Source organism: Heterocephalus glaber, unplaced genomic scaffold, assembly GCF_053883595.1.
Source record: "Heterocephalus glaber isolate CG9 unplaced genomic scaffold, H.glaber_assembly_v1.0 deba00001460, whole genome shotgun sequence".
In the NCBI taxonomy this organism is placed as follows: Eukaryota; Metazoa; Chordata; class Mammalia; order Rodentia; family Bathyergidae; genus Heterocephalus; species Heterocephalus glaber.
The window spans coordinates 7,145,900-7,173,576 of NW_028258307.1; the positions used below are offsets into that span (position 1 = coordinate 7,145,900).

The 27,677-nt window shown below is 38.8% G+C and overlaps 1 long non-coding RNA gene across 1 annotated transcript; it reads left to right on the forward strand.

Moving 5' to 3' along the window:
- The first annotated feature begins 5,371 nt into the window (after positions 1–5,371).
- On the forward strand, positions 5,372–26,478 carry LOC106009715 (uncharacterized). Its single transcript, XR_001183732.3, has 3 exons — positions 5,372–7,139; positions 25,556–25,676; positions 26,221–26,478. It is a non-coding gene; the product is annotated as an uncharacterized LOC106009715 (long non-coding RNA).
- Positions 26,479–27,677: the final 1,199 nt, after the last annotated feature.

Sequence of the window (27,677 nt, forward strand, 5' to 3'; positions counted from 1 at the left end):
GAAGTCTGAGATCTGTGTGCCTGTAGGTTTTTGTCTGGTAAGAGTTCAGTCTCTACCTCCAAGATGGTGCCTTGAATGTGGCCTCCTCCAGGGCAGTAGGAAACTGTGCCCTTGCATGACAAAAAGCAGAAAGCAAAAGGAGCAACTCCCTCCATCAAGACCTTTTGTAAAGGCGCCTAATCTCATTCACAAAGGAGGGGTGCTCCTAACTGTATCACCTCTAAGAGGCTCCACCTCTTAATAGCGTCCTGTGGCCAACAACTTGATTTTAGAGAGGACACAGTCACATCATATCAAGCCCCATGATGGGATATCAGAATCTTTATAAGAAGAGGAAGAGGGGCCAGAGTGTATCTATTCTCTTTTCTCTCACTGTCCTGGCCATGCGAGGACACAGAAGCGCCTGTCTACAAGCCAGAAAGTGAGAGCCCTCACCAGAGCCAAGCCTGCCAGCAACTTGATCCTGGACTTCTCAGTCCCCAGAATGGTCAGCAATATATGTCTGTGGCTTAAGCCACCTCATCTGTGGCATTGTATTATGGCAGCCTAAGCTGACAAAGACAAAAGTATTAGTCAGTGCTCTCCAGAGAAACAAAACTAATAGGATATATGTAAATATGTAGAAAGAGGTTTATTATGAGGAATAAGGGAAACTGAGAAATCCCATCATCAGCTGACTGCAGACCAGAGGATACCCAGGAAAATGGTGGCATAGTTCCAATCCAAACCCGAGAACTGGGGGACAGATTGAGTGAGTCCCAGACCAAGTCTGAAGGCCCAGAAACCGAAAGTTGAGGTAGATCAAGTCATGGTCTGAGTCCAAAGACCTGAGAACCAGAAGTACTCCCCAAGAACAGAAGATGGATGCCCTGGTTTAAGACAAGACAGCAAATTCACTCTTCTCCACTTTTTCTTCTACTCAAGGCCTCTGTGGAAGGAATGAGACTCATCCATATTGGGACAGATCATCTGCTTTACTCAGATCATCAATTCAAACACCAATCTCTCCCAGAAACACCCTCATAGACACGCCCAGAAATAATGTGTTACCAGCTATCTGGGCAGTCCTTAGTCCAGTCAATCTGACACATAAAATTAACCATCAGTCTCCAAATCATGATTTTTTCTTAATTTTCTAATAGCCCATAATTTCTTATGTAGACGTGAAGGACACATCAGCATCTGGAGCAAAGAAGCTAGAGATATCCTGCCTAACTGAGGAGGACAGGCACTGGCCTGCCCTTTGTCTCTGCAGGCATCCATTGTGCCACCTCCAGGCTGTGCCCTTGGCTCTGGTGACTGCTGGTTCTGTGACTTTTTCTGCCTGGTAAATAACTCTTGTGCTTAGCTCAGTGGCAGTCTAAAAAACATTCACAGAGGCCTCTGCTCTGCCATAGGGAACATAGAGAGAGTATAGCTATGATCTTACCTTTGATCTCTTGAGACTTGGAGGCAGAAGGAAAGGCACCACTAGACTATCAGGTCTGACTCAGGCCTCCCCATTGTCTGATCCTCAGACCCATCAGATTTACTTGCTCCTCAGCATGGAGGAAAAGGAAAATCCAACTGTCTTTACCCTTGATGAGGATGCCCTTGGTAAATTTCCTGTGGCAACTAAAGGAGCCCAGATTGGGGTGATGGAGGGTTGAATTTCCTTAGTAGTCAGGTATGGCCCCATCATAGTGAGTTTCCCATTGCCCTGTGCTTGGCCATCCTACCTACGGTTCCCAAGAGCTAGCAGCACCTTCGGGCAATGCACCTGTTCTCCTGATGGTCCTGTTTTACTCATCTTCATGCTTCTGGCCTTCCAGGACCACTTGAGACCACTGGAAATGGGCCATGCTATTCTTCTTTAGAATGCCAGTAAAAGGTGGCTCCCAGTAGGGCTCCTGTGTCACCTTCATGGTGGTGGCTGGCGTGTTAATCACCTTCTGTAGAAGATCCACCAGCACAAGTTTGGTGTACCTAACAAATTTCACTACCTTATCCCTCTGTTACCCTCAATGACTCAGCTTCCTTTCTGGTGCTGTTCACCTGCTCTGGTTCCTGGCCCCAGTGAACTGAGCTTTGCTCCACGGAGCCCTTCCACCATAAGGTTTCTGCTTTAAAGTCTGCAGATTGTAGTGAAACTCCTGAAACCATAAGCTACATTAAACCTCTCCTTCTTTAAGCGTGGATGTTGTGTATTGTGTTTCGGTGACAGGGAAGCTGACTAATACAAGACCTGGGGCTGCAGCTGCTCCCCAGGATCTCAGCAGGCCCAGGTAGAAGACTGAGTGAGATGCACACAGGCTCACCTGAAGATGCTCCTGTTGAAGCTGAGTGGACCTGGGGGCTATGAAGGAGCACTTTCACATTATATTATTTCAGCTTTTATATTTTTAAAACATTTTTAATTTTTATATTATTTTTATATTACCTCAAATTAGGTTATCTCAGCTTAGATTATTTCGGGACATATCATACACCAGATGTCCATCAGTGTGAATGTTTGCAGTTATGTGTAAAATGCCGCCAGACCACTTATTCCCAACTTCAGAACTCCCCACTGTGTTGAGGACAGCTGCTGCTGGGATTGCATCTCAGCTCCATGTCTCCCTCTGCCCAAATGTGCTTCCTTCTTCCTTTTAAAACTGTTAATCCCCCAACCCTACATCCTCACCATTGCTGTGTCTGCATCCATGCCATGTCTGGACCCCAACTCGCAACACTGGCCAAAGGAGCAAAAGGCAAGATCCATGATTTGAAGACTCAGTTTAGCTAGAAAGGTCAGATGTACACACAGGGATACATAATATTAGTAAAGGACAGGTAAAGGTTATAAACTTGTTGAAGGTTGACGCTTTGCTCATTTGAATACTTTCAGAGCCCAGTTGCAGACCTGGTTCCCTGGTTCTCATAATTGTGGGATGGGTTAAGAGTCCCCCCAAAGACTTGAGTGTTGAAGGCTTGATCCAAAATGCAGCAAAGTTCAGAGATGGAGCCTAGAGAGGTGACTGGATCACAAAAGTGCTAACCGCATTTGTCCATTGAAGAGTTCATAGCTCAATGGTCTACTGTGAGGTGGGGCCTGGTGGAGGACATAGGCCACAGGAGTGGGCAGGGCGTGACTTTGAAGGGATTATGTGCAGACTCCTCCCTTGAGGGCTTCTTGCTCTCTCTCTTTCTCTCTCTCTCTCTCTCTGTCTCTGATGCCTGACCCCCATGAGGTGAGCAGCTTCTTCCTCCATATGCTCCTTCCACTCTGACATTCAGTCTTGCCTCACACCAGGAGCCAGCATAATATGGCCTAAAACCTCCAAAACAGTGAGCCAGAAAAAAAATTCCCTCCTTTAAATTGCTTCTCTCAGGTATTTTGTCACAATGATGGAAAGCTAACACACAAAGGCAGATGAATAACATTGTCATCACACCTAAGAAGGGCTATCAGAGTTCAGAGGAACACAAGTTCACAGTGGAGATTAGTATTGATAGTAGAGAGACAGAGACAGAGAGACTTAGATATAAAAGAGATCTCAAAGAATCAAGACCAGATTAAGAAGAAATTTGGCCAGCTGTGTAGAGCATCAATCTACAAGGACCATTAAAATAGCATCAGAACTGTAACAAAATGAGTAATGGTGTGAGTTTGCATGTCTGTGACTCTCTGAAGGACGGTATTAGATGTGACTGGAAGCATAACTCTGCACCCTCAGGCTATCCAGGTGCAGGGAAACCCCAAAGGTGCATGTGCAAATAACAACACAAGACCATTTGGCTTCTTTCTGAAGAGGCAGGGTTTTGCAACTTCACGATGAGTGACAGCTGAATGGCTGAGGATGGCACAGTGGCTGGAGGCTTTACTGTCATTTTTCTTCTCTGATTCTCATTTTCCTCCATGCAAGTATAAGCCACTCCCCTAAGTAAATGTTGAAGAAGCATGTAAAGAAAAGTGATTTTAAAAGATAGCAACATATTAGCCTGTTCTGGATACCTTTGTGTCTCAATTCACCACAAAAGGAACACAACTGGGAAGAGGGAGATATTTAATCCAAAAAGAAATTCACAAACTAAAAATCAAAGGCTGGAAAACAATACTCCATGCAACAGGAACATGACAAAAAGCAGCAGTAGCTATCCAACTTTCAGACAAAATGGACTTCCAGTCAAGATTGATTAGAAGAAGTAAAGAAGGTATAAGAAATAGAGGTAGAAGAGATAACAACTATAATATATATGCACCAAACAACAGTTCAACTCACTTCATAAAATAAGTACTACTGGACACAAAAGATCAGATAAACATAAACACAACTGTAGTGGGGGAACTTCAATATCCACTATCACAAATAGCCAGATTAACTAGACAAAAAATCAACAATATCAGAGGTGAACAAAACCTTCAAACAAATGGTCTTAATAGACATGTATAGAGTATTTCACCCAACAACAATAGACTATACATTCCTCTCAGTAGCACATGATACTTTCTCCATAATAGATCGCATACTAAATGCAAAGAATCAAAAAAATATAATTTTAAGTGAAATAAGTCAGACACATAAACTTAAATGAGGACCAGGGATAGAAGGAATGGCAGGGAGGGGAGAGAAAGGTTATGAAGAAAAATAATTGATATGTATTATATAAATGTACCAATCTCCCACAAGGAATGTAATCATTGTGTAATGCAAACATGTATTAGTAAAAAATAAAAACTGAGAGAAAAAAAAGAATGGTAGGGTGTAGAAGACATCCCTACCTGATGGTGCATACCTCTGTGGAGCAGGCAGTGAGATCATCTTAAATAGCATGGGTGATGAGGTGAAGGAGGGAGGTGAATGAATGAGCACCCTCCTCTTGGGAGGGCTGCTGAGAGATAATTGTCCTCAGGATAAAAAAAAAAACAACAGATTTTAGTTAAGAAATGAAGATAAAAGTAATATTGTGAGAAGAGGCTAACATTTGTCCTAAGAGGGTCATGAGGAGAAGGCTCCAAGCCTTATGGGCACAGGAGCATTGGAGAGGGTAGATGATCAGGGAAGCTTCCAGTTGGCACCTACAGGCTGTGAGGCACAGACATGTCAGTTGCTACAGAACTTCCAAAAGGAGCAGTGTTAGAGTCCCCTGGTACACAGGCAAATACAGAGCTAAGGAGAAGTTGCCACAATAGGTGTTTATTATCCTTCTAAGGGGATCCCAAGCCAGGAGAACAAACAAACAAGACCTTCATGCATTATAATTATGCAATCTAAGGACTTCCAGTGCTGGCTCAGATGGAATTGGCTCAATTCTACAGGATACAAAAAGCTACCATCAGGGGGTTTTGAAAAGTAAATAATGCCAGGCATACTAGGGGAGAAAGATAAGCTTAAGGAATGATCACAATTTCGTAGGGTTTTGGGGGGGGGGATCTTTTTTTATCTTACAGCTTTGACCTGAGGGTGGACCACATTGGTAAAAACTTCACAGTGGATACGGTTAGCACAAACACAAAGAGAAATCTATTTCAGACCAGAGAAATGGGGAAATGACCCTCTGTGCCAGAGAGTGTGGGAGAAATCCCGATGCCCACCCCATTCTCTCCAGCCCTTTCCCAATGCCAGCTCCCATCACAGAGCTCCATCATCTCTGCAGTGACAACAGTGGCATGGACACATAACACATGAAGGAGAAGCTCCTGTCAACCTAAGAGAGGAGACAATTCCCAACTATGTTTCTGTCTTTTCTCTCATCACTGATCCCCCAGGGTGGACCAGTCACATGGAACTTTGTGACATCATAGGAGAGGAGAGGGGCTAACATTCTTAAAGAAAGCTGGCTAGAGGAACCAGGAAAAGAAACCAATAAGATCTGAGAGTGAAGGTAATTTTATAGAAAAGAGAGGTAGAGAAGCAGATGTAATTCTCTCTATGAGCCATCTTCAATCTTGGGTTCACCACTGAAATTCATACCCATGGAATAGAACTAAAGAAGCATTTTAAAGGCTTTGAGAACTGAACTATACGACGTAAACTTCTGACCTTGTCAACATGAAATGCATGGGAACAGATCTCACATCTGCCAAAGGCTTTAAAAACTTAACTGGACATTGGGTCCCTACCCACAGAGAGTGAGCAGAGCTTGAAGACTGAACATAATCAGATTGACTTCCTGATAACGCAAAAGATGTTCATGAAAGGATTTTAATGGAACTCAAACATAGTATTGAAAGTGTTCAAGATATCATCTAAAATTACTCAACATGTTAATAACTTTGAAAATATTGGTGGAAATATCACCAATTCTCAAGAAAAAGCAATTAAAAGATGACAACTTGGAGATGGCCGAGGTGTTGGAATAATCAGGAAAAAAATCTTTAAAGCAGTATGACAACTATATTCTATGAAATATAGGTAGTATATTTGTCAGGTTTTCATCACTAAGACAAAACTGACATACAAAACTGAAAGGAGAAAGGTTTATTTAGGATATGGTTTCAGAGGATTCAGTCCATGATCAGCTGGATCCAAAGCAGAAACATCATGGCAGAGGGCCTAAATGGAGAAAAGTTGCACATCTCACAGCAGCAGTGAAACAGAGTAGATTGTAAAGAGAGCCAGAATAGACAGGTGCAGTGACCAGAGAGAGTCTCCAAGGTCCCACTCCCATGACCCATCCAGACATACCCAGAAGTGTGCTTCACTAATCTCCTAGGTATTTCTCAAGGCAATCAGGTTGACAGTCAAGATTAACCATCACAGGTATACATTTTTACCAGGAATATAAAGAAACATTCTAATCAGTAGAACAAAATTACTTTTTTTAACTTCTGGAAAGATGGCAGAGCAGCAAGCAGCAAAAAAATCAACCTCTCCAAGATTCAGAATCCAGACATGGGAAAATAACAACTTGGAGAAGAAAAGAAGCAGGGAAGTAGATCTCTGGGACCCAGGAAGGCTCCAAAGCAAAAACTGGAGTCCACAGAGAAAAGGAAGAGACACACTTCAATGTAAGAAAAGGAGGGGGCAATCTGCACTTTCTACCCAGGTCCCGGCTCAGGGTGTGAGAGAGGAGGATTGACTCTACAGAGACACAGTGAGAGTGGGTGACTCCAGAGGTCTCCAGGGAGAAATGCACCAGTGGACTACAGCAGCGGATGCTGTGTGCTACAGTAGCTGGTGAGTGACTCCAGTCCAAGAGACTTCCATGTCCCCTAGAGAGGGTGCTTAGTTGGATGCCATTTTAGTGAGGGATCAACTGAACCTGGGATTTGGAGCAGCCATGGCTTGGCTTCATCTCAGGGCTCCTAGTGTTGAAATCTCACAGTGATGGGGTGAGGAACAAATGAGGGAAACATCCAAGTCAGGGAGCCATGATCAGGCCAACCGGTCACCCAGAGTATTGTAGACTGAATGACTCAGTCCCCGACCCTAGGACCAGAGGCCAAAATCAGCCTGAACTTCTGTGGATTTGAAAATACCAGAATCAGCACCTTGCCCTAATCCTACTACAGGCTTTCTGGGATTATCCAGCACAGTTCTGGGCTCTGACTGCCTTCTTTGTCTACCAGCAAGAGCAGAGTCATGCTTTGAAATGGATACTACCACAAAAATGTAGGCTTAAAATCACATAGAAATCTCTCTCTCTCTCTGCTTTTGGTTTTTTGTTTGTTTGTTTTGTTGTTCATTTGTTTATTTTTTGTTTTGTTTCTTTGTGAGTGTGAACATTTTTTTTTAGTTTTTCTGTTTTGTTTTTGTTTTTTTCCTCCTGTCTTTCTCTCCTGTTTTCTTCACCAGTTTCCCAAGGCTTGGTTAATCTTTCTTTGTCCTTCATCCTTGTTTCCAATCTCATTCTCCTCTTTTATTTCTCTACTTTTTCTTTTTATCACTTTTAAATTTTCTACCCTTAAGGTAAAATCATTCTACTGAGTAGATATTTACTGTATATAATTTTCTGATTTGTCTTTGGTCTTGTTATCTGTACCTGTATTTAAAGGTGACAAGTTACTAGTTATCACAGTTGATCATTTTCTGATCTGTGTTTGATGCTAATGTTATTTCTGATTGTACTATTTCACCAACATGTTGTTGTGATCAACTGATTTTTCTTGTATGACAATACTTAGATTTTCTGGGGATCATAAATAATACTTAGTCCAATGCCAACTAATTGAGTAGTAGACCAAACAGGCACCAATGTTTCATCCCTAATAAACTGAAGAGGCAGGATCTTGGGACAGACTCAAAAGCCAAACACCTAGAAGACATTTCTGAAAAGTAATCATTTCCTTAAGAGTCCTTCTAGTAATAAGCAATTTACAAACCTCAATTCAAAAAACAAACAAAGAAAAAATAGAAAATCAGATAAAACAGAAGCAAGATGCAACCCATAATCCCCAACTAACCCAAGGCAAATCAAGGAGGTATCGAGGTGGAAGAAATCAAAAACCTCCCAGCTGAATTTTATGAAATAGTGGGAGTGGAAGTAATAAAACAGATCAATAAGACTCTTGAGAACAACAAAATAGAGATAATTAAAGAGATGACCACCATAATAAAGGAGATGATTAGTGAATATAGAGTAGACAGATTTTTTTTTAAAAGGAGCTTAAGAAAAACATGGAAACCATCAATGGCCAACATATGGATTCCATAAAAAAGGTTCAAATAGAAATCCAAGAGATTAAAAAATCCTACTGAAAGTGTAGCAGCAGAGTAAACTAGCATGATGACAGAATATCAGATCTAAAAGACAGAGTTGTGGGTGGTGATCATCAAATGAAAGACCTCTTAAAAATAGCAAGAAACCATGAAAAATTAATCCAACAGCTGCTAGATGATGCAAAAGACTAATATAAGATTAACTGGAATCAATAAAGAATCAAAAGATAGCACATGGCCTGGGTATGTAGCTTAGGGGCACAGCCCCTGTCTGGCAATCGCAAGGTCCTGAATTTAATACCTGGTATTTTTTTAAAAAATACAAAGGGCATAAAAAACCTGTTCAGACAAAATAGCAGAAAACTTTTCAAACATAGAAAAAGAATTTGACATACAGATAAGTGAGACATATAGAACTTCAAATAGCCATGATCAGAAAAAACTACACTGAGGCATATGATCATCAAGATTCCAGAAATTCAACACAAGAACAAAATATTAAAAGCTATTAGAGAAAAGAAACAAATTGTCTATAAAGGAAAACCCATCAGAAGCACGCCAGACTTCTCAATACAAATCATTAAGTCAAGACAGCCTGGGATGAAGTATTTCAAGCCCTAAAAGAAAACTTCCTCAAACCCAGATTGATGTACCCTACAAAATTATCTTTCAAAATTGATGGAAAAATAAGATACATCCATGACATGATTTAAGTCAAAAAGAAATTCATAGACTGAAAGTCAAAGAATGGAAAATAATACTCCATGAGACAGGAACCCAGAAAAAGCAAGTATAGCTATTCTATTTGCAGACAAAGTGAATTTCAAGCCAAGACTGATCAGAAGAGACAAAGATGGTCACTGTATACTTGTTAAGGAAACAATCCGTGAAGAAGACATAACAATCATAAATATATATGCATCAAATACCAGCATATCAACTTTATAAAACCAATACTAATGGATATAAAAATTCAGCTAAGCACTAATGCTATTTAATGGGGGACTTCAATACCCCACTGTCACAAATAGACAAATCAACTAGATAAAAAATTAAAAAAATTAGAGTTAAACCAAACCTTTGAACAAATGAACTTAGTAGATATCTACAGAGTGTTCCACTCAACAACAAAGTACACATTCTTCTCAGCAGCACATGCTGAGAAGACACATACTCCAAAATAGACCACATATTAGCTCATAGAACATGCTAAAGTAAATCCAAAGGAAATGAAATTATCCCATGCTTATTACTAGATCATAGTGAAATGAAATTGGAAATAAATGGCAAAAGAAACCACAAAACTACATAAACACATAAAAATTAAATAACATCCTCCTGAACAACCAATGGATCACAGATGAAATTAAAAAAAAATTAGACAGTTTCTACAATTGAATGATAATGCTAATGTGACATACCAGAACTTATGGGATCCAATGAAAGCAGTTCCTATGAGGGAAATTTATAATGGTGAATTCCCATATCAGAAAAACAGAACAAGCTCAAATAACCAACTATTGAACCTCAATCTTCCAATAAAAGAAGGGCAGGTTAAACCCAAAGTGTGTACAAGGGAGGAAATTAAAAATCAGAGAAGAAATTTATGCAATCAAGACTAAGAAAACAATACAAAGAATCAATGAAGAGTTGGTTCTTTGAAAGATAAAATAAAATTGACAAACCTTTAGTGAACCTAATCACAAGAAAGGAAAGAAAAGATCCAAATCCATGAAATTAGGATCAAAAAGGTTGAAATCACATTGGAACCTGCAGAATCTAGATCATCAATATCTACTATGAGAACCTGTACTCTAATAAGATGGAAAACTCAGAAGAAACAGTCAGATTCCTAGATACATGTGAATTACTGGAGCTGAAGCAAGAAGATAAAAATATTGTAAATAACCCAATGTCAGTCAATGAAATTGAAGTAATAATAATTTTTTTTAAAACTACCCATAGAGAAAAGCCCAGGTCCTGATGGATTCACTGCTGAATTCTACAAGAACTTTAAAGAAGATCTAATGTCACTACTCCTCAAATTCTTTAATGAAATTGAAAGGGAAGCAATACTCCCAAACTCATTCCTGGAAGCAAGCATTACCCTTACACCAAAACAAGAGAAGGATCCAACCAAAAAAGAGAACTACAGGCCAATCCCCTTAAGGAACAGAAAGGCAGAAATCCTCAATAAGATACTGGCAACCAGAATGCAGCAAATCATCAAGAAGATTGTACATTATGGCCAAGGAGGATTCATCTAAGAGCTGCAGGGATGGTTCAATATATACAGATCAATAAATGAAATACACCACATCAACAGATCCAACGACAAAAAGCAAGTGATCATCTCAGCAGATGCAGAAAAAGCATTTCACAAAGTCCAACATGATAAAGTCCATTCATGATAAAAATCCAAAAAAAAATCAGAATAAAAGGTCCTTATTTCAATCTGATAAAAACCATCTATGACAAACCAATGGCCAACATCATGCCAAATGGTCAAAAACTGAAACCCTTCACTCTAAAATCAAGAATAAGGCAAAGATGCCCACTATCACCACTCCTGTTCAATATAGTTCTGGAAACATTAGCCAGAGCAATTAAACAAGAGAAAGAAATAAAAGGAATAGGAATAGGAAAGGAAGAAGCTAAATTATCATTACTTGATGATGATGTGATAACTCTACATAGAAGACCTTAAAAACGCCACTCAAAGACTCCTAGAATTAATAACCAAATTTGAGGGCTGGGGATTTAGCTCAGTGGTTCCACTGCCTGCCTCACAAGTGCAAGGTCCTGATTTCAAACCCCTGTACCAAAAATAAATAAATAACCATATTTGGCATATAGCAGGATACAAAGTCACCACTCAAGAATCAATAGCATTCCTGTACACGAATAGCAAACTCATTGAGAGAGAAATTAGGGAAACAACACCTTTCACAATAGCATCAAGAAAAATGAAATACTTAGGAATCAGTCTAACAAAGAAAGTGAAAAAGCTATACATTGAAAACTACAGTTCTCTGAAAAAGGAGATTGAAGAGGATATCAGAAAAGTGGAAAGATATGCCCTGTTCTTGAATAGGCAGAACCAATATAGTGAAAATGGCCATACTTCCAAAACTGGTATACAGATTTAATGCAATCCCAATCAAAATATCCATAGCATATCTCAGAGAACTAGACAAAACAATTCTAAAATTCATATGGAACCAGAAGAGACTTAGAATAGCAAAAGCAATTCTGAGCAATAATAGCAAGGCAGGGGACATAACAATTCCTGATTTGAATTTGTACTACAAAACTACCATGATAAAAACAGGATGGTACTGGCCAAAAAAAAAAAAAAAAGACCCAATGACCAATGGAACAGAATAGAAGATGGAGAAGCAACTTTAACTCAGCTACCTTATCTCTGACAGAGGCCAAAAATCTACACTGGAAGAAAGATAGCTTCTTTAATAAATGATGCTGAGAAAACTGGCTTTCCACATGCTGAAAATTGAATCTATAGCCATATCTCTCACCATGCACTAAGCTAAAATTGAAATGGATCAAAGATCTAAATGTAAAAGCAGAAACAATGTGCTGGAACATAGAATAGGCAAAACTTGAAGATATAGGTGTAGGCAAAGACTTTATGAACAAAACCCTGACTGCACAGGAAATATTACAAAGATGCAACAACTTTTGCACAACAAAAGAACCCACCAGCAGAGTGATGAGACAACCCCCCGGGGGAAAAAAAAAAAACATTTTCCAGGTACTCCTTAGACAAAGGACTAACATCTAGAATATGGAAAGAACTCAAAAAGATCAGACCCCGCCCCTGCCAATTAAAAAAACCAATCCAAGAATGGGCATCTGAAATGAATAGATATTTCTCACCTGGAGTAGTACAAATAGCAAATAAATGTAAGAAAAATTGCTCAACATCATTGGTCATTTGAAAAATGCAAATTAAAACTACACTGAGATTCCATCTCCAGGAAGAATGGCTATCATTAAGAAATCAACCAATATCAAATGCTGGTGAGGCGGTGGGGGAAAACGAACCCTTTTCCATTGGGTGGGAGTGTAAACTTCTATGACCAATATGGAAATCAGTATAGAGATTCCTCAAAAAACTAAAACTAGAGGTTCCATTTGACCCAGCTGTTCCCTTTCTAGTTATCTTCCAAAAGAGTTAAAAGCATCATACCACAGTGATATATGCATACCCAAGTTTATAGCAGCACAATTTATAATAACTAAATCTTTGAAACAACCCATATGCCCATCAACAGATAAATGGATATAGAAAATGTGGTATTTATATGCAATGGAGTATCACTCTAACATAAAGAAGAATAAATAAAGGCATATGTAGGAAAGTGGATTCACCTCAAGATCTTAATCTTAAGTGAAATAAATCAGACACATAAGTTTAAATATTGTATTGTTTTTCTTGCATGAGAAACCCAAAGGGAAAAAAAAAAGAAGCCCAAAGGATAAATAAGGAGCATAATGGAGGATAGATATTGGGAAATAGGAAGAACATTTTCAAGGGGAATAAAGGAGGGGGAACAGGGAAAGGAAGCAAAAAGGAAAAAGGGAGAATGGAAGAAATAATAAAAACAAAGCTTTTGTAAATGGAAGAAGGGTTGAATGGAGGGGAGGGGGATGGGAAAAAAAGAATTAAGATATATTATGCACAGGTACAAAATCCCTAAGATGAATGTGATCAATATGTATGACAAATAGGTATTAATTTAAAAAGTTTAAAAAGAAACTTTTAAAAAACTAAATGGAGTGCTCACTTTGGCAGCACATATACTAAAGAAAAATTGGAAAGTTTATAACTAAAAAAAACTAAAATAACTCACGAGGGAGGCTTAACGTCAAATAAAATAACAAAGAAAAGAGTCAGTGATCCTAAATATAGATCAATATTAATTTTCAGATCTGAAGGAGAGAAAACATTATAAAACAAATAAACCAAGCCTAAGCCTAAGGAACTTGTGGAATGATGTTAAAAGTTCTAACATTCATATCATTAAGTTAGAGAATAAGAGGAGAGGGATTTGTGCAGAAACAATGTTAGAAGAAGTAAGATTGGAAACTTTCCAAATGTGTAAAAGATACAGTTACAAATGTAAAAAAATCTCAGGTAATTCCAAGCAAGAGAAACTCAATAAAAATAAGCAAATTATAAACTGATGAAAACCAAATATGAAGAAAAAATCGTGAAAATAGAGAAATAAAACTGATAGATGTGAGACATCAATTCAGTTGACTGTAGATTTTTTATTCGATAACATGGAAGCCAGAAGACAATGGAAAGGCTCTTTAATGTGCTGGAAGAGATGAACTGCCAACTCAGACTTCTCTTTCCACTGAATATCCTTAAGAATAAAAGAAAAATAAAGATTTTCAGATTAAGGAAAACTACGAATTTTTTATCAGGTGATTTAAAAGAAATACTAAAAAAAAAATTCTTCAAAGTGAAAGAAAATTATACCAAAGGGAAACATAGAACTTCAAAAATGAAGAAAGAGGAAGCAACAAAAATTATATTTTAAAAATGGAAGCTACATGTGGTGGCACCAACTTCTAATCTCAGCACTCTAGGAGGCTGAAGCAGGAGGATCAAAAGTTTAAGCCCAGCCTTGTCAAATTAGCAACTTAGCAAGACCCTGTCTCAAAATAAAAAGTGACTGGGGATATAGCTCAGTGCAAAGGCTCAGGGTTCAATCCTCAGTACTGAAAACAAAAGGATAAAAAATAATAATCCTGTTTTCTTTCTTCAAAGTATATGCCAAAAAACTGAAATTCTCATACTATGCAAAATGGTACAGTCATTGCAGAAAAATTCTTTAGCAATTTCTTATAAAGTTACATATGTATTTAAAATATAACCCAAAAATCCCACTCCAAAGCCTTTACCGTAGGAAGATGAAAACTTACATTGACACAAAAATTTGTATTTGGGTAATTGGCTAAGCTTTATTCATTATCATCCCACACTAAAAACAATCTAAATGCCCTTTGGATAATTAAGCATAGTCATACAATATGTGGCATATTCAGACAATATGTACTATATTCATACAATAGACAGTAGCCTACAATGTATATGACATTCTGAAAAAAAGAAGAACAGTTGTCAGAGGCTAGGGTTAGAAGGAGAAGTTGACCACAAAATGGCAGCACTAGAGAATTTGAGGAAGGATGGTGAAATTATTCTGTACCTTGATTACTGTAGTGATTACATGAGTTTATGTAATTCTTAAAATTCAGAACTGAGCCTCCCAAAAGTATGTTATTCTTTTCTTTTCTTTTTCTTTTTTCTTTTTTTTATGTGCCAGGAATCGAACTCGGGTCCTTGTGCTTGCACAGCAGGCGGTGAAACCACTGAGCTAAATCCCTGGCCATATTATTCTTTCTGTAAACATACATTTTTTTTCCTTAAGTTCTTTTATTGGTACATTTTAGGTATACAATTAGTTTACATTTATCATCGGGTGTTTGTTCCTGTACATGATGTATCTTGGTTCTTATTTTTTCCCCATTACCTGTGTTCCCTTCACCCCCTCCACCCTTCCCTATTTATATAGACATCATTTCCTTTTTTTTTTTTTCTTTTCTCATAGTTTTTCCTTTCCCTGCTTTCCTTTCCCCTTCCCCTCCCTTCACCCGTACATCTTTGGACCTTTTTTCCTATTTCAGATTATCAATTATTCATTTTAATCATTTTAACCCTTATTTACACTATCAGTTTCTCACACTAGAGAAACTATTTGGTATTTAAACATTGTGTTCTCTTTATTTCACTTAAGAGTATGGCCTCAATATGCATCCATTTAGCTATGAATGACTCTAGTTTTTCATTCTTTATGGCTGAGTAGTACTCCATTTTATAAAAATTCACATCTTCTTTATCCACTTTCCAGGTGATGTGCACCTGGACTGTTTCCAAGCTTTAGCTATTACAAACTGTGCTGCTATAAACATGGGTGCCCATATATCACTGTGGTATGATTCTTTTAATTCTTTTGGGAAGATACCCAGCAGGGGAATAGCTGGGCCAAATGGGACCTATAGTCCTAGTTCTTTGAGGTATCTCCATACTGACTTCCACAGTGGTTGCACCAGTCTACACTCCCACCAGCAATGGAGAAGGGCTCTTTTCTCCCCACACCCCCGCCAGCACTTGTTGTTGATTCATTTCTTGATAGCAGCCATTCTATCTGGAGTGAGGTGGAATCTTAGTGTTGTTTTCATCTGCATCTCTTGAATGACCAGTGATGTTGAACATTTTTTCATATATTTCTTTGCTGCTTTTACTTCTTTTTCTGAAAAATGTCTGTTCATTTCAGATGCCCATGTTTGAACTGAGTCTTTGAATTTGAGGGGTCTGATTTTTTTTTTTAGTTCTTTATATATTCTAGATAGTAGTCCTTTGTCTGAAGTACACCTGTTAAAAATTTTTTTCCCACATTGTAGGTTGTCTGTTAGCTCTGTTGATGGTTTCTTTTGCAGTGAAGAAGCTTTTTAATCACATGAGATCCTAGTTGTTGATTCTTTGTGTTAGTTCCCATGCTACTGAGGTTTTCTTCATAAAGTCTTTTCCTATGCCAATGTCTTCAAGAGTTCTACCTAATTTATCTTCCAGCAAGTTTAGTGTTTCTGTTTTAATATTTAGATCTTTAATCCACTTCAATCTTAGTTTAGTGCATGGTGATAGGTATGGGTCTAGTTTTAATCTTTGGCAGGTTGAAATCCAGTTTTTCCAACACCATTTATTAAATAGGCTATCTTTCCTCCAATGAGGGTGGTTGGCTTCTTTGTCAAAGATGAGGTGGCTGAGTATGTCTGGAGTTGTTTTTGCATCTTCTAATCTATTCCAGTGATCCTCAGGTCTGTTCTTTTGCCAGTACCATGCTGTTTTATCACAGTAGCTTTGTAGTATAGTTTCATGTTGGGGATTGTGATACTCCCAGCCATGTCTCTGCTGCTTAGAATTGCTTTAGCTATTCTAGATCTCTTATGGTTCCAAATGAATTTTTGGATTGTTTTCTCTAGTTCTGTGAAGTATATTGTTGGAATTTCAATCGACATTGCATTGAATCTATATAGTAGTTTTGGAAGTATGGCCATTTTCACTATATTGGTTCTCCCTACCCAGGAGCAAGGGATGTCTTTCCATTTTCTTGTATCCTCTTCTATCTCTTTTTTCAGAGTGTTGTAGTTCTCAGTGTAGAGGTCTTTTGCTTCCTTTGTTAGATTGATTCCTAGATATTTCTTTTTTTTGGATGCTATTGTAAAAGGAACTGTTTCCCTAATTTCCCTCTCAGTGAGTCTGTTATTTGTGTACAAGAAGGCCATTGTTTTGGGGGTGTTGACCTTGTATCCAGCTACTCTACTGAATCTGTCAATTAAGTCTAGAAGTCTTTTGGCAGAGTATTTTGGGTCTTCTATGTAAAGTATCTTATCATCAGCAAATAATGACAGTTTAACTTCTTCTGTTACTATCTTTATTACTTTTAATTCTTTCTCTTTTCTAATTGCTATGGCTAATGTTTCCAGAACTATATTGAACAGGATTGGTGATAGTGGGCATCCTTGTCTTGTTCCTGATTTCTACATGAAAGTTTTCAGTTATTGACCATTTAGTATAATGTTGGCTGTTGGTTTTTCATAGATAGCCTTAATCAGGTTGAGATAAAGACCTTCTATTCCAATTTTCTGTAGCATTTTTATCATGAATCAGTGTTGGATTTTGTCGAATGCCTTTTCTGCATCTATTGAGATGATCATATGGTTTTTGTCCTTGACTCTGTTACTATAGTGTATTACGTTTATTGATTTACAAATGTTGAACTATCCTTGCACCCCTGGGATAAATCTGACTTGGTCAGGGTGTATGATCTTCTTGATGACCCTCTGTATTCTGTTTGCCAGTATCTTGTTGAGGATTTTTGCATCTATGTTCATTAGGGAGATTGGGCTCTAGTTCTCTTTTTGGGTTGGGTCTTTCCCTGGTTTTGGAATCAAAGTAACACTTGCTTCCAGGAATGAATTTGGAAGCCTTGCTTCCCTTTCAATTTCCTTGATGAGTTTAAAGAGTAATGGCAATAGTTCTTCTTTATATGTCTTGTAGAATTCAGCAGTGAAGCCATCAGGACCTGGGCTTTTCTTTGTTGGTAAATTTTTTATTACATTTTCAATTTCACTCATTGTAATTGGGGTGTTTAGAATGTCTATATCTTCATTTAACTTTGGCAATTCATATGTATCTAGGAATCTGCCCATTTCTTCTGTGTTTTACATTTTATTGGAGTAGAGGTTCTTGAAGTAGGTATCGATGATCCTCTGGATTTCTGTTGGATCTGTTGTGACTTCACCTTTTTCATTCTTAATTGCATGTACTTGTGCCTTTTCTTTCCTTTTTTTGATAAGTTTGGCTAAAGGTTTATCGATTTTATTTATTCTTTCAAAAAACCAACACTTTGATTCATTAAGTTTTTATATTGTTCTCTTAGTCTCCATTGCATTGATTTCTACTCTGATCTTTTTTTTTTTGTATTAAATTCTTTTATTGGTACATTGTAGGTATACAACACAATTACATTTCTCATTGGAAATTGTACCTTTACATAATGCATCTTGGTTCTTATTTCTTCCCCATTCCTAGCCCTCCCTTCACCCCCTCCACCCTTCCCTATTTACAAAGACTTTATTTCCATTTTTTCCATTTCTCATCATGTTTTCCTTTCCCTTCTTTCCTTTCCTCTGTGCCTTCCACTACCCCTACCCCTTTAGGCCTTTTCTTCCTATTTTACATTATTGATTATTCATTCTAATAATTGGTACATTTTAGGTATAAAATATAATGACATTCATCATTGGAAATTTGCACCTTTACATAGTCTCTCTTTGTTCTTGTTTTTCACCTTTGCCCAGCCCTCCCTATTTACAAAGATTTTGTTCCTATTTTTCCATTTTCTCATATTAATCCCATTCCCTTCTATCCTTTCCCTTAGCCCTCCCACTTCCTTCCCCTTTGCCCCCTTTCTTCCTATTTCACATGACCTATTATACATTTAGTCCTTATTTACACTTTCAGTTTCTCACACCAGAGAAACTATTCGGTATTTACACATGTGTGTCCTATTTATTTCACTTAAGAGTATTGCCTCAATGTGCATCCACTTAGCTATAAATGTCTCTAATTTCTCATTTTTTATAGCTTAGTACTCCATTTTATAAAAAAACTACATTGTCTTTATCCAGTCTCCAATTGATGGGCATTTGGGCTGTTTCCAAGTTTTAGCTATTACAAACTGTGCTGCTATGAACATGGGTGCACTTATATCACTGTGGTATGATTCTTTTAATTCTTTGGGGAAGATCCCCAGCAGGGGAATAGTGGGGTCAAATGGGATTTCCAGTCCTAGTTCTTTGAGGTATCTCCATACTGATTTCCACAGTGGTTGCACCAGTCTACACTCCCACCAGCAGTGGAGCAGGGTTCCTCTTTCCCAACAGCCCCGCCAGCATTTCTTATTGGTTGATTTCATGATAGCAGCCATTCTTTCTGGAGTGAAGTGGAATCTCAGCATTGTTTTCATTTGCATCTCTGGAATGACCAGTGATGTTGAACATTTCTTCATGTATTTATTTGCTATTTCTACTTCTTTGTCTGAGAAATGTCTGTTCATTTCAGATGCCCATTTTTGGATTGGGTCTTTAAATTTGGGAGGTCTGATCTTTTTAAGTTCTTTATAGATTTGAGATAGTAGACCTTTGTCTGAGGAAGAGCAGGTGAAGATTTTTTCCCACATTGTGGGTTGTCTCTTCACACTGCTAGTGGTTTCTCTTGCTGTGCAGAAGCTTTTTAATAAGAAGAGATCCCATTTGTTGATTGTTTGTGCTAGTTCACGGGCAACTGAGGTTTTGTTCATAAAATCTTTTCCTACACCGATGTCTTCAAGGGTTCTACCTAACCTCTGTTCCAACTGGTTCAGAGTTTCTATTTTAATATTTAGATCTTTAATCCATTTTGATTTTAGTTGAGTGCATGGTGAGAGATACAGGTCTAGTTTTAATCTTTGGCAAGTTGAAGCCCAATTTTTCCAGCACCATTTATTAAAGAGCCTATCTTTCCTCCAGTGAGGGTGTTTGGCTCCTTTGTCGAAGATGAGATGGCTGAGTGTGTCTGGCGTTGTTTCTGCATCTTCTAATCTGTTCCACTGGTCCTCAGGCCTGTTTCTTTGCCAGTACCATGCTGTTTTTATCACAGTAGCTTTGTAGTAGAGTTGCAGGTTGGGGATTGTGATACCCCCTGCTATGTCTCTGTTACCTAGAATTGCTTTTGCTATTCTGGGTCTCTTCTTATTCCAAATGAATTTTTGGATTGTTTTCTCAAGGTCCATGAAGTATGCTGCTGGGATCTCAATTGGAATTGCATTAAATCTATATAGCAGTTTTGGAAGTATGGCCCTTTTCACTATATTAATCCTTCCTACCCAGGAGCAGGGGATGTCTGTCCATTTTCTGATATCATCTTCAATCTCTCTTTTCAGAGTGCCATAGTTTTCAGAGAAGAGGTCTTTGATTTCTTTTGTTAGGATGATTCCTAGGTATTTCAGTTTTTTGGATGCTATTGTGAAAGGAATTATTTGTGCTATTTCTCTCTCAGTGAGTCTGTCATTTGTGTAGAGGAAAGCTATTGATTTTTGTGTGTTGACCTTGTAACCAGCTACTTGACTGAATTTGGTTATTAAGTCTAGAAGACTTTTGGTGGAGTTCTTGGGGTCTTCTATATAGAGTATCATGTCATCTGCAAATAATGACAATTTGACTTCTTCATTTCCTATCTTTATTCCTTTTATTTCTTTCTCTTGTCTAATTGCCATGGCTAATGTTTCCAGAACTATATTGAACAAGAGTGGTGATAGTGGACATCCTTGTCTTGTTCCTGATTTGAGTGTGAAGGATTTCAGGTTTTGACCATTTAGTATGATATTGGCTGTTGGTTTTTCATAGATGGCTTCTATCAGTTTGAGGTAGAGACCATCTATTCCAAATTTTTGTAGGGTTTTTATCATCAATGCATGTTGGATTTTGTCAAATGCTTTTTCTGCATCTATGGAGATAATCATATGGTTTTTGTCCTTGGCTCTATTGATATAGTGTATTACATTAATTGATTTTCGTATATTGAACCATCCCTGCATCCCTGGGATGAATCCCACTTGATCAGGGTGTATGATCTTCTTGATGATCTTCTGCATTCTGTTTGCCAGTATCTTATGAAGGATTTTTGCATCTATGTTCATTAGTGAGATTGGCCTATAGTTGTCTTTTTCAGTTGGGTCTTTCTCTGCTTTGGGGATCAAGGTGATGCTTGCTTCCAGGAATGAATTTGGGAGTATTGCTTCCCTTTCAATTTCATTGAAGAGTTTAAACAGTCGTGGCAGCAGTTCCTCTGTAAATGTCTTGCAGAATTCAGCAGTGAAGCCATCAGGGCCCAGGCTTTTCTTAGGTGATAAGTTTTTAATTACATTTTCAATTTCACTGGTTGATATTGGGTTGTTCAGAATTTTTAGGTCTTCTTCATTCAACTTTGGTAATTCATATGTATCTAGGAATCTGTCCATTTCTTCTGTGTTGTCCATCTTATTGGCGTATAGGTTCTGGAAGTAGGTATTGATGATCACCTGGATCTCTGCTGGGTCTGTGGTAGTTTCACCCTTTTCATTCCTAATTGCATGGATTTGGGCCTTTTCTTTCCTTTTTCTGACAAGGTTGACTAAAGGTTTATCAATTTTGTTGATTCTTTCAAAGAACCAACTTTTGGCTTCGTTGATTTTTTGTATCATTCTCTTAGTCTCCATTGCATTGATTTCTCCTCTGATCTTTATAATTTCTTCCCTTGTATGAGCTTTGGGGTTGTCTTGCTCTTCTTTTTCTAGAAGCTTGAGGTTCAGCATCAGGTTGTTTAATTGGGCTCATTCTGTTTTCCTAATATGTGTATTCACTGCTATGAATTTCCCTCGTAAGACTGCTTTCATTGTGTCCCATAGATTCCGATATGTTGTATTGTCGTTGTCATTTAATTGAAGAAACTGTCTGATTTCTTCTTTAATTTCCTCTGTGACCCATTGGTTATTCAGAAGTGTGTTGTTCAATTTCCACATGCTTATGAAATTTTTTGAGTTTCTTTTGCTATGGATCTCCAATTTCATCACACTATGGTCTGATAATATATAGGGGATAACTTCAATTCCTTTGCACTTACATAAACATGTTCTATGTGTGAGTATGTGGTCTATTTTGGAGAATGACCCATGTGCAGCTGAGAAGAATGTGTATTCTGATTTTGTGGGGTGGAAAAGTCTGTAAACATCTGTTAAATTCATTTGTTCAAGAGTTCGATTGAGTTCTAGTATTTCATTACTTATTTTTAGTCTAGTTGATCTATCTATTTGTGACAGTGGGGTGTTGAGGTCCCCCACTACAATTGTATTAGTGCATATATGGCTTTTCATGTCCGTTAATATTTGTTTTATATAGTTGGGTGCACTAGTGTTTGGTGCATAGATATTTATGATTGTCATCTCTTCCTCTTGGATTCTTCCCTTTACAAGGATGTAGTGTCCTTCTTCGTCTCTCTTGATCAGTGTTGGTTTGAAATCTACTTGATCTGCCAAGAGGATAGCTACTCCTGCTTTTTTTCGGGTTCCTGTCACATGCAGTATTGTTTTCCACCCTTTAACTTTCAATCTATGAGTTTCCTTTTGAATTAAGTGTGTTTCTTGTATGCAGCATATTGTTGGATTTTGCTTCTTGACCCATTCTGGCAGTCTATTTCTTTTGATTGGTGAATTCAGACCATTAACATTGATGGTTATAACTGAAACGTATTGACCTGTCATTGCCATGACTTTTTCTTTTTGTTGGGTTCTCCCCCTTTACATTTAATTTCTTGTCATGCCAGATGGGTTCATTCTGCTTTGCTTCCTGGGGTTGTGATCCTCAACATCTCTCCCTAGGCTATTGTATAAAATTCTTTGGAGTGCTGGTTTGGTATTCACAAAGTTCCTAAGGTGCTCTTTGTCATGAAAGTATCTTATTTCTCCATCCATTTTGAAAGATAGTTTTGCAGGGTACATCAATCTGGGTTGGAGGCTGTTTTCTTTGAGGGCTTGGAATATGTCACTCCAAGCTCTTCTTGCCTTGATGGTTTGTGTTGAGAAGTCTGCTGTGATTCTGATGGGCTTTCCTTTGTATGTGATTTGTTTCTTTTCTCTGACTGCTTGGAGAACTTTGTTCTTCTGTTGTGTTTCTGGAATCTTAACAATTATATGCCTATGTGTAGATTTTTTTTGATCAAGGCTATTTGGAGTCCTATATGCCTCACTTATCTGTATGCTCTTTTCCCATGCTTGGGAAGTTTTCTGCCATTATTTCTTTGAAGAGATTTTTTATGTCATCTCCACTCTCTCCTGTTTCTTCATTGAGCCCAATCAGTTTTATGTTATTCTTTTTTGCATCATCTAGCAGCTGCTGGATTGATTTCTCATGTTCCCTTATAATTTTGAAGCAATTTTTCTTTTCCTAGTCACTAATTGCAATCTTATCTTCTATATCTGAAATTCTGTCCTCACACTGGCTCATTCTGCTGTGTAGACTTTCAATGGAGTTTTTCATGTCCTGGAAATCTGTTTGCATCTGTTTTATGGATTCCATTTGTTTCTTATGTTGGGATTCCATCATGTTCCTCAGCTCCTCTCTAGATTTATTAATCACGTCTTGCACTAAGGGCACAATTTCTCCTGTTATCTGAGAAATTACTTCTGATTTCATTTTTTCCAGATCCCCTTTTGTGGCCAGTTCAGTGGGTCCAGGTGGTTGAGTATCAGAGGGTTCCATCTCATTTCCCTTTGGGGTTGCTGTAGGTGATCTGGAAGTCTGGTTTTGAGACTTATTTATGTGTTTTCTCATTTCAACTGGGTCAGGGGGCTGTTAGCGCCTGCACGGATTACCTCCTCTGAGCTGGGTGAGGTGGGACAGGGGCCGGGAGCAGCAGTAGGGATGGTGACCCAAAAGCCCTTTCCTGTGTGCTGGGAGCAGCCGGAGGGATGGTGGCTGGGAAACCCCTTCCTCTGGACCAGGAGCAGTGGGACGACGGCTCAGAAGCCCCTACCTCTGGGCCGGGAACAGTGGGACTCAGTACCTTGGTCTGGTGGTCTGGTGTCCTCTGCGCCTTGGTAATGTGTAATCAGGTGGCTGCCTGTCTGCAGTGGGGTGATTTGGTGTCTTCCGCGTGACTCAGGACCTCGGTAGGGCGTGCACAGACCTGCCTGTCTGCAGCGGGCTGATTCAGCGTGTGCTCCACGCAACTGGGGACCTCGGCAGGGTGTCTCTACTCTGATCTTTATAATTTCCTCTCTTGTACGAGCTTTGGATTTGTTATGCTCTTCTTTTTCTAGCAGCTTGAGGTTCTGCATTAGGTTATTTATCTGAGTTTTCTCTGTTTTCCTAATATGGACATTCACTGCTATGAATTTCCCATGTAGAACTGCTTTCGTTGTGTCCCATAGATTCCTGTATGTTGTACTGGCATTATCAATTCCTGGTAGAAACTGTTTACTTTCTTCTTTAATTTCTTCTGTGACCCATTGGTTGTTCAGGAGGGTGTTATTTAGTTTCCGTGTGTTTGCGGGGGTTTTGCGGTTTCTTATGTTATTGATCTCCAATTTTATTGCACTATGGTCTGATAATATACAGGGAGTAACTTCAATTCTTTTACACTTACTTAGACATGTCCTATGAGCTAGCATGTGGTCTATTTTGGAGAATGACCCATGTGCAGCCGAAAAGAACGTGTATTCTGATTTTGTGGGGTGGAACACTCTGTAAATATCTATTAAGTCCATTTGTTCAATAAGTTGGTTCAGTTCTAGAATTATCTTGTTAATTTTTTGTTTAGATGATCTATCTATTTGTGATAGTGGGATATTGAGGTCCCCCACTACAATTGTGTTAGTGTTTATTTGGTTTTTCATGTCCATTAATATTTGTTTTGTATAGTTGGGGGCATTCGTATTTGGTGCATATATATTTAGGATTGTCATCTCTTCCTCTTGGATTGTTCCCTTCACAAGGATGTAGTGACCATCTTTGTCTCTCTTAATTAGTTTTGGTTTGAAATCTACTTTGTCTGCAAATAAGATTGCTACCCCTGCTTTCTTCTGGTTCCTGTCACGTGGAGAAATGTTTTCCATCCTTTTACTTTCAGTCCATGAGTTTCTTTTTCAGTTAGGTGTGTTTCTTGTACACAGCATATTGTTGGATTTTGCTTCTTAATCCATTCTGCCAGTCTATTTCTTTTGATTGGTGAATTGAGGCCATTAACATTGATGGTTATAATTGATAGATATTGATTCATCCTTGTCATGATGTTGTAAACATACATTTTAAAATGTCAGCAGTCTATTAAAGTTTCAATTTCATATATCCCTCTCTTCAATCAATATACACAGTACCTAATAAATTTAAATACTGAAAAATTCATGGAGGGAACTTGATTTTTAAAACAATCTGAGTGTGAACTCTTTTGCAAAGTAAGCTTGGTTAGCATCTGATACTTCTATTGCCTATGGAAACAGGAATCTGGGTTTTCATCATGTGTTTAAAATGGCATGCAACTAGAAAAAAAAGAATTGGAGAACTGTTTGGCAGTCCTGGTCTCCAGCACCTTCCCCTGGAGGAACCCAGCATGTTCTGCCTCTGTGAGAAGGATACTGAGAGATGGGTCTTGGGAGCCCAAGTGGGCACAGACTTGCTCTTTGTCAGACTGTACTCACAGTGAAGGTCACCGGGGCCTGAGCCACCGTGTTCCAGATCATGACCACATCCTCTTCTCACCCTGGCAGCCTCAGAACACCCTGATGTCAAGTGCAAACAGCATCACCATGAGAAGGAGGAACTCGCTTTTGTCTCGGCAGCATCAGTGCAGTGATGTATGTCAGAGATGACACGTGTTCAATACACCAGGTAAACTTTCCGCTCCTTGTTCTTGGCTTCTCTCTAGCCCGGCAGTTAGCTCAGGTGCTCCCTTCCACCGGTTTGTACATCCTGCTCACATTTCCTCAGGCCTCACTTTCCCAGGCTGTGTTTCAGGTTCAGGAGTCTTTCAGAAGCTCACAGAGGTGTCTGCCTTGGCCCCTCCTAGAAGGGTGTTCCTCACTTTGCTCAGTAACTTCCTGAAAAAACAATGGATGCAAATCTCATTGTTACCAATAACTGAGCATAATAAATGCCCGAGGGAGTTCCTTATAGAATAAGCCCTGCGTAGTTCCTTGTACAAATTGAAGTCGTCAAAAGAGCAAATTCATCCCCCTCCTTAGCCACATGCACCAAGACACGCACACACTTGCCAATTTCCCTAGTTACTAAATCCTGTTGGCACATGGTAAGTATTCTTTCTGGTCACTCTGAGTTCCTTAAAATGACCTATGATTTTATCGCTGGCTGTCAGAGCCACTTCTGGGGACCCCAACCTCCTGATGGGTGTATTTCTCTTCTTTCTATACAACAGGCTGATTCTGCTGTCCTCTCTCCCACCCATTACCTGCCACAGCTCCATCTTATCCTCCCCTCCAGTGGGATGCACCTTTCCCGGAAGGAGCATGGGGCCATAACTCCACAACGGAGACTTAAAGCAAGCACTTTATAAGATTGTTTGGTCATACAGCAATGTCCTATCATATTGCCAGGATACTGCTACAGTTTATTTTCTTTTTCTAAGGCTCTTGCTGCAACCAGAAGCGGTCAATGAATTCTACTAAAATTTTAAATTTAAATTGTTTTATTAATTAATTAAGTTTATTGCCACATTTTAGATATACATGATGATCACCTTCATCATAGGGAATTTGTACCATAAGAAAAAAAGAAAAAATGGAAACAAAGGTTTTGTAAATAAGGAGAGAAAGAGGGGTTGAAGAGAGGGGAGGGGAATGGGAAATTTGAATTGTTAATTCTTAATGTTAAGACAAGGACTATCCACCAACAACAAAGAGCCCAAGGACCTCTGGGTCTAATTCGTTCCTCAGTCTCTGCCAGGCTCCCTCCTATTGTTTGAATATCTGTGTCTCTCTAAAACGCATATGTTGATAACAAACCCATCAGATGATGGGAATAGAAGGTGGAGGCCTTGGGAGGTAGATTAGATCATGGGGTGGAGGCCTCATGAATAAGATTATGTCCTTATAAAAGAAGCCTCAGAAAGACCTATTGCCCCTTCTACTATGGGAGCTTATGGAGAAAGCACAGGTTATGTGGACTCTCATCAGACACTGAATCTGCCAGAGCAGAGCTTTGGTCTGGGATGTCCTAGCTTCCAGAATAGCACAAAAAAACTTTTTTTCTCTTCTTCATAAGACATCCAGTTTATGGTATTTTGATGGGCGCCTGAATGGGTCAAGACACTGTGCTACTTGATTTTCTATTGGTTCAAGGAGATAAATAAGTCAGGGGGACCCAATATGTACCCCTCAGACCTTGCCTCATCTGCCACTCCAAGCCGTGGCTCATTCCTATAGGATGACGTGGTGCACTGGCCATAGGAGCAGAGCTGCTTTAGGAACTTCCTAGGCTGGAGGTTCTCCTATTTATGGAGTCCCCATCTCACATCAAATTGAAATTCTCAGATTTACTCACATCACACATTAAATATAATTTCTACATGGCTACATGAGAATTGAAAGCAACACATTGCTTTTGATAAGCAACTACATCCAATTAATTAAATGGTTCACAAACATTTAACTCATGTTCACGGATTTGTCCTTTTTTTCTGGTTTTCTTTTCATATTTTGAAAGCAGTGGATTTCTTTTTTATGTTCAAGCATGCCCACAGTGCTGCTTCTCTGAGGCACAATGGGAACAAGAGCTCTGCACAGAAGGGCACGAGAATGGGCCAAATCCATGGCACTTTGAGCACATTTGACACTTTTACCAACAATGGCCCAGAATGCTTGAACAGCAGAGGAA